Source organism: Nannospalax galili, unplaced genomic scaffold (genome assembly GCF_000622305.1).
Source record: "Nannospalax galili isolate Female #2095 unplaced genomic scaffold, S.galili_v1.0 scaffold368, whole genome shotgun sequence".
NCBI classification, from domain to species: domain Eukaryota; kingdom Metazoa; phylum Chordata; class Mammalia; order Rodentia; family Spalacidae; genus Nannospalax; species Nannospalax galili.
Window position 1 is genome coordinate 96,434 of NW_008359963.1, and position 7,710 is coordinate 104,143.

The following is a 7,710-nucleotide window of genomic DNA, read 5'->3' on the forward strand; positions in this document are numbered from 1 at the left end:
ATATATATATGTCTCAACTATAATGTAGCTTCCTAAAATGTCAAGAGAGTCTCCCAGACAGCCAGAGTATGGAGATAGAATCCTCTGTGGAACTGGCAAACTTTCTTATCAGCCCCGATGTCATCCCAAAATAATTTGTTTAACCTGATTTTCTTGCCTCAGGAAATTCTTGCTATTACTGAATTTGTTGCTTAGGAACCACTGACTGGGCCAAGTGTAGTCGCCTACCTTTAATTCCAGCACTCAGGATGCAGAGGCAGCAGATCTCTGTGAGTTCTAGGTCAGCCAAGGCCACACAGTGAGAACTTGACTAACACACACACACACACACACACCACCACCACCACCACCACCACCACCAACAACAACAACAGTAACAAAAACATTGATTTAAAGTTTTGATTGAAAATAAAACCAATTTGTAATTCAGGTTGTCGGGAGCCATGCTTGACATAAGTATTGGAAATTAGAAGCGTGCCACTTTAAGAGCTTCTGAGCTCTCTGCTTCGGTGGTCAGAGCTGACAAGCTGTACCTGTATGATAAATCAGGTCTTCTAGAAAGTTAGTTTTGGTTCAATCTGCGGGCACCAGAAGATGCAGCTACGTGCTGTATCCATAGTAACTTGTTTGTTTCTGTTAGAAAAATCACCTTGGTGACCCCAACTCCGAGTTATACAAAAAGGAGCTGTGAGAACCCCACAGTTAGTTCTTTCTGATGATCACTCCCCAACCTGCACCTGCCTTCCTTTTAATAAATTCCTCGTATAACTTCAGACTTTTGTCTGAGTGTCTTTTTTGTTGAAGACCCAAGCCTGGTGGGCTTGGGGGGCATTCGACAATTGGCGCCCAATGTGGGGCTCGAAGACCTCCAGCACCAGGCTGCCCAAAAAGATTTTTTGTGGAGGAAATTGTTTTTTGAGTAAGTATGATGCAGCAGGTAAGTATTAGAAAGTTGGGTGAGCTTGCTTTCTTTACTTCTTTAATTCATTATCTCCTTGATAGGAGAGTGCAAGATTTTAAGGGACAGGTAGATAACTGTGTGAAAGTACTTGTGAAATTTACTTCTTGGTTCCCTTACTTAGACATTTTAAACTGGCATGCAGTTACCTTAAATATGGAGCTGGCATGTATCATAGAAGAAGTGCCGCTTGATTTCTGGACTATTTGGACTTTTGTTAAAGTGCTTGCCGACTACAGTCCACTGCATCCATTCTTGCTTCCATTTCAGCTTTTATATGCATCTGGAAGAGTCATTAATCTTTATAAAGTTTCTGATGAGTTGTATTATAAAATCATTAAGGAGATTTCTAAAGTTACTCTTTCAGAGCCCTCATTTCCTTGTTCAGTTCCTCAGGCGTGGATACGTGCTCCTTCAGGTAGGAGCCCACCTCCGACAGTTAACTTCAGATCTTCTTTCATGCAATCTAGGGGGAGATTAAAATGTTTCCGCTGTGGTGGCATAGGACATTTTAAAAGTCAGTGTCCTAATGCACTAAATCCAGGCATATGTCCGCGGTGTTACTGTGGAAGACATTGGGCTTCAGTTTGTAGATCTACCACGGATATTTACAGAAATGTTTTGTTGCCCAGAGCTCTCTGTTTTAGTAAGAAATGGTAGCCTCCTCTCCTCTGAAAGTTTAACTGCTTTCTACCTGATCTCTCTTGCTTGTTGCTTCAAACTGATGTAGATAGGATGTAAATGTGAGAATCTGATTCTGGGAAGAAACTGGTCCTTTCTGTTCAGACTCATCCTAGTTCTCACAAGCTTCTGTTCTCAGGAATTTTCCAGGTTCAGACTGACCGCTGATTCTGGGAAGAAACTGGTCCTTTCTGTTCAGACTCATGCTAGTTCTCACAAGCTTCTGTTCTCAGGAATTTTCCAGGTTCAGACTGACCCTCTGGCCCTGTGAAAGGCACTGAGAACAGCCTGCATGTTTACTAAAACATGCCTGCCTTGGCATGCAGGATTTATCTGACTAAAAAGGCTTCCACCTCACGGTCAGTTTCTAGGGTGCTAGTGGCTACTAGTATCCACCCAAACCTAGTGAGAGTAGGTTAATCGGGAAACAGAGGCAGTAGTGAGGGCTGTACTCAGAAACTGAGGGGGCCATCTGCAGTGATGCTTAGGGACGTAAGATTGGCGTGCCCACAAGATGTCGACACTGTGCATTTTGCAGATCTGTGTCGGGTGTCATTCCCGACATGTTTCATTTTAATTTAGCATGTTGGTACCACGTAAAAATTTCCCTCAATTGTGTTTTGGGCCTGGTAGGGCTTTGTCTTTGAAAAATGGCATTTTTAAAACTTTCCTTTGTCTTTCTGTGTTCTTTCCAGACAGCACAGGTCAGTGGCTCAGGTATGAGAGGTGGCATCCTGAGCACTCTAAACAAGTAACTTGTGGCAGAAGCTGCTTGTGATGAGTATAGGGGCTCTACAGGTGGCTCGTGTCAGGAGCTACAGGTAGTAATGAATGGGTGATTCGTGGCAGGAGTCACTCGTGATGAGCTCTTAAACCTATTTTACTCATTTCTTGGTTCCCATATTTTGTAAAAGATGTCAATAAATATTGTGCGCACTTTTAAAATTAATATTAGGCTACTGATATCAGTCATAAATTTTTCTTTGACTTGTCTCACTTCACCTGTTACATTTGTTTGTGTCTCCATGGTTACTTGTTGTCACCTTATTGTTCCATGGATGTGTTTTATGTTACCTTAACAACCTAATGTGTCTGTTTATGTTACTCTTGGCTCCTCGGTTCTAGATGGATCTGGATTTAGGGAGTGTCCTCTCTCTCCTCTCGTTTTGTTGTATGTTACCTTGGACCCCTGCTTGGCACATGCGTACCTCTTTCGCTTAACAGGACCATCTGTCTTCAGACCATGGAGGAGCAAGATGACACCTCCATCTCTATCAATGATCAACTTTTGCCTTGTAGGTCCATTCTTTTATCTCAGAAATATGGAACTGAAGCTTATACTTATGGAACAAGGTGTGATATTTAGCTCACAAGAGATGAATGACTTTGTGAACTTGCTTGAGAAAGTTTGTCCTTGGTTTCCTGCTCAGGGTCCCTTAACAATGGATGAATGGCAAAGAGTGGGTACAGAGTTACAGGAGTATTTTGTGAAACAAGGAACTTTACAGGTCCTAGAGGAGACTGTCCCGCTCTGGACTCTCATTCGAGATTGCTTGAGGTCCAGGTCAGAACAGGAAAAAATAAATTTTCCTTCCTCCAAGGTACTGAAGCAGCCTGAAAAGGATACCCAGGTACCGCTTACTCAAACTCAGGTCTTTGTGCCTTCTCAGATGTATGGCAACTTTGTTGCTATACCTATGGTGCATTCTTCTATTTCTTGTTCTTTGTAATGTCTCCATTACAAAAAATCATGCAACAGGAAACTGATGCTGGAGAGGATGTATCAGGATTTATTTCAGTTATGGAGCATAATGATGGTCAGGGTAATAGGGATTTCCTGTTTTCTTTCAAGTCTTTACAAGCCTTCAAATGTGCTTGTACACAGTACGGACCTTCAGCTCCTTTTACTTGGGCTATGTTAAATTCTATGCCTACTGAGCTGTTGCCTCCTAATGATTGGAAATTACTAGCCAGAGCTTGTCTGTCAGTAGAGGACTATTTTAACTGGAGTTCATCTTGTGGTAAATTCTGTCTGGCTACCACTGACTTAAATAAAAATTTCAATATTCCCATTACTTTTGAAATGCTTGCAGGTGAAGGCCAATATAAGGAGATGGCTATGCAGCTGAACCTCCCTAGTGCTGTTTATGCTCAAGCTAATGTCGCAGCGAAAAAGGCCTGGAATGAGCTGACAGAGGACCCAACTAGGATTAAACAGGGTCCTAATGAGTTATATCAGGATTTTGTGTCTAGGCTTTTCACCAGCTGCAAGGCCAACATGCAGCTTGTGAAACATTTGGCTTATGATAATGCAAATATTACCTGTCAGGCTGTTCTGAGACCCCACAGAAAGAAAGGGACTTTGTCTGAGTATCTCAGACTTTGTTCTGACATTGGCCCTCCTAGGCGCTTTCGCGATAAACCTAGGATGACACGACATAAACCATATGGCTCATCTCAGGACAAAAAGTAACCATGCTCCAAGTACAAAATTAATACGTCTTTGATATTCATAGTTCCTTTCATGGCTGTGTTACGCTCCCATGGAAATGTGATACTTCTTTGCAGTGCATTTGGAAGAAACCTGCTAAAAGCATAGATCCATTTCATACGCTTCATTTACTTACTTTAGGATTATGATCGACAACTACTTCTGGTCTATTGATATAAATCACTTGCATTTTACTTCAAGTTACTTTCCTTTCAGATCTGTTGTAAGTTGTTCTTTACATGGTTTCACATTACCATGGATACCTATATGTTGCTATAGTCATTCCTGTGTGTACAGGAACCTTGTTATGAATGTGCACTATCACTATGGCTACCATATTGTTACTTCCTTGAGGTATATTTCCATGGGTTGTGTTTGTTTTATGTTACCTTAGTTACTTACTTTGTAGTATATAGAGTTCTCCTTTCATGCACAGGTATCATTACCTCGCTTCCACTGCTGGTGAGCTCACCTTGGGGCATGCCTTCACTTTCGTATTTCTTTTACAACTTAAACCTTTAAACAAGAGATTGTTCATACTAAGATTGAGGCTTCTTCTTATTGTACTGTTTTGATTTAACCTTACCTGCTTTTCTTTAGGACTGCTAACACTAACTTTTTACTTTGCTTTTAGGTTTTATGGGCTGTATTGCTCTGTTTTCAGATTCCACTGATACTGCTAGTGTCTATAGCCATGTCTTCCTCCCATAAAGGAGACCTGTTTTTATTCACATTTCTTCTATTCATTTGGACTTCTGCTGTTGAAACTAAAAACATTTATTGGGCTCATGTACCTAATCCTCCTCTTCTTTGTCCTTATACTTGGAAGGAACCTACTATTATAGTTCCTACTTTTCCTATAAATGTTTTGTCACCTCCTTATGGAACAGGGCAGCTGGATTTTCCTGATGAAGAAGAAACAGTTTTTAATTATACTCAATTCATCACTACTGAGATTATGTGCTTTGGAGTTCCTCCTTGCTATCCTATAAAACAGCAACATTGGGTTGTTCCAAAAGGTAGATAGAATCGTAGTCATCCAGATGTGCTATGATTTTCTGCTCAGTCAATAGGTTCTCATTGGACTAAATATGAGACTACAGCTGCTCCATCTGTCCCAGAGTGTAAAAGTTTTTCTTATGCTCAGATTTCTGAAAGACAACCTTTGATATGGCAAGACTGTAAAGGGTTAATTGGCAAAGTTTATAGGTCCTGAAATCATACTTAAATTGATTGGGGTCCTTTAGGAAATTGGTTACAAGATTGTAAAGATTATAAGGAATTTATCTCTAAGTGTGATCTACATGATGTTATTCCCATGAAAGATAAATTCAATACTGCTAATGTTGTGGGTTGGGTGGATGGAGGCATAGCTAATCCTTGACCTCAGTTAAGAATAGGATATACATTATATCCTCCTCAAATGCATATTTGGAAATTGCTAGCTGCTCTTAAGCCTGTAGAACTCTTTAATGGAAATGTTGCTCTTACTTATGATAAGGTATTTTATGACTTTACTAAAGTTAAGAATTACAATGTTTCAGCTTGTGTCCACTTTCCCCTAGTAATGTTAATTGGACATGTGGTCATTCAGGACATGAACTTAACTTGCCAAAATTGTCGTTTGTATGCTTGTCTTAACAACCCTATAGCCTTTGATCCAGCTTTTGACTCTATTATGATTTTGACTCAAATTCTTTATGGATTCCTGTGCAAATGCATTGTTCCTGGGAAAGCAGTCCTGCTCAAGGATTGATTCTGAGATTTTTCAAAAGGTTGTTACGGCATGGTAAATGCATGATTGGTCTGATTGTTGCTGCTATTTTAGGACTTATTGCGTTGGCTGCTACTGCTACTACTGCTGGTGTGGCGCTTCAGAAATCTGCTCAAATGCAGACTTTCGTTGAGCGTTGGCATGACAACTCCCATAAGCTTTGGACACAGCAAGCTCAGGTGAATGAATGCTCACTTACAAGATGAAATTGTGGCTTTACAAAGCGGATTTCATTGGTTAGGTAGTAAGCTCTTGGAATTGCAGAAAACTGTACAATATGTATATGATGGGAATTCTACTCAGATTTGCATTACTCCTTATAAGTTTAATGCTTCTCTTTATGAATGGCAAAAGTTAAAAATGTATATTCAAGGGAAAATGGATAATGCAACATTTAATGAGATGCAATTGCAGGAAGAAATTTATGCAGCATTTTCAGAAGAAATGCCTTCGGCTACTTCTACTGATCAGACAGCTACTTCTTTAGCAAATACTCTCTTTGGTCTTGATCCTCGTGGATGGTTTCAGAGTATTTTACATAGTTCTGGATTTTCTTTGATTACCTTGATGGTTGGTCTTTGCACACTGTTTGTGGGAGGTCGCTGCGTTTTTAACTTTCTGCAGCAGCAAGCTCACAAACGGGCTGCCGAAATTATTCTTTCTTCCCTTCATTTTCAAAAAGAAAACGTAGCTGTGATTACAAACTAAACTACATTGGACAATGACTTAAAGACATAAAAATATTTCTATTCATCAGATAGCTACTTCTTCAGCAAATACTCTCTCTGATCTTGATCCTCGTGGATGGTTTCAGAGTATTTTACATAGTTCTGGATTTTCTTTGATTACCTTGATGGTTGTGCTTTGCATACTGTTTGTGGGAGGTCCCTGCGTTTTTCGTTGCCTGCGGTGGCAGACTCACAAACGGGCTGCAGCAATTGTTCTTTCTTCCCTTCATTTTCAAAAGGAAAACGTAGCTGCGATTACTGATTAAACATTAAACGATGCCTGACAGACAAAAAACGATACCCTTGAGCTTTCTCCACAGGGTCTCATTTTCTTGATCTCAGATGCCCTCGACTGTGGCATCCTCCTTTTTCCACGAGATTGTAACCCTAACATGACCAGGTCCAGTCCTCCCTTGGGGAAGAGGGCGTGTTTCTGTTTTTTCCACAGGATGCTGACTGTGCCCGTTGGTTGCTACAAAGCCTCGTTCGGTTTGCTGACTCTCCAGATTCTATGCCGCCTGTGTCATCGCGTTGCACCGCCTGAGGTCGCCAACCTGCTCTTCGTCTTTACCTGAACTTTTTCCTTTGGACTGTTTCCACCGCATGGCTCCCACCGTTCTACTGCTCTGGACTTTGGCTATAATGCCACCATGTGGACTTTAACTATAATGTGGACTAACTATAATGCCTCCTTGATTAAAGGCCTTTTCATGTGATTTGTGCAGCATTGTTCTGATCATTCCTGTATTGCACCTCCCTTTCTGTGCCCCGTGTGTGCCCTTGGGTTGTTGTTTCCTTCTTTTTCCCAACTCCCCATTGGTGTCCTTTTGTTTTACACTTAGAGGGGGAAATTAGGCCTATGACAGCCTAGCCTGCAGTGCCGGCATACCGCAGATAATGGATTAGAGAGATCCACAGATAACGGATTAGAGAGATACAGATACTAGAGAGATAATGGATGATATAGAGAGATACTAGAGAGATAACAGAGTGGCACTGTGCAACAGCGTTATTTCCTGTTTCTTCCCCATGGCCGTGGCCAATTGATGGGAACTTTATGGAGGCCAGTTAGCCAGTG

The 7,710-nt window shown here is 41.1% G+C and overlaps 1 pseudogene; it reads left to right on the plus strand.

Moving 5' to 3' along the window:
- Nucleotides 1–7,207, plus strand: part of LOC103726289 — a 12,911-nt pseudogene extending 5,704 nt beyond the window's left edge.
- The last annotated feature ends 503 nt before the right edge of the window (nucleotides 7,208–7,710 follow it).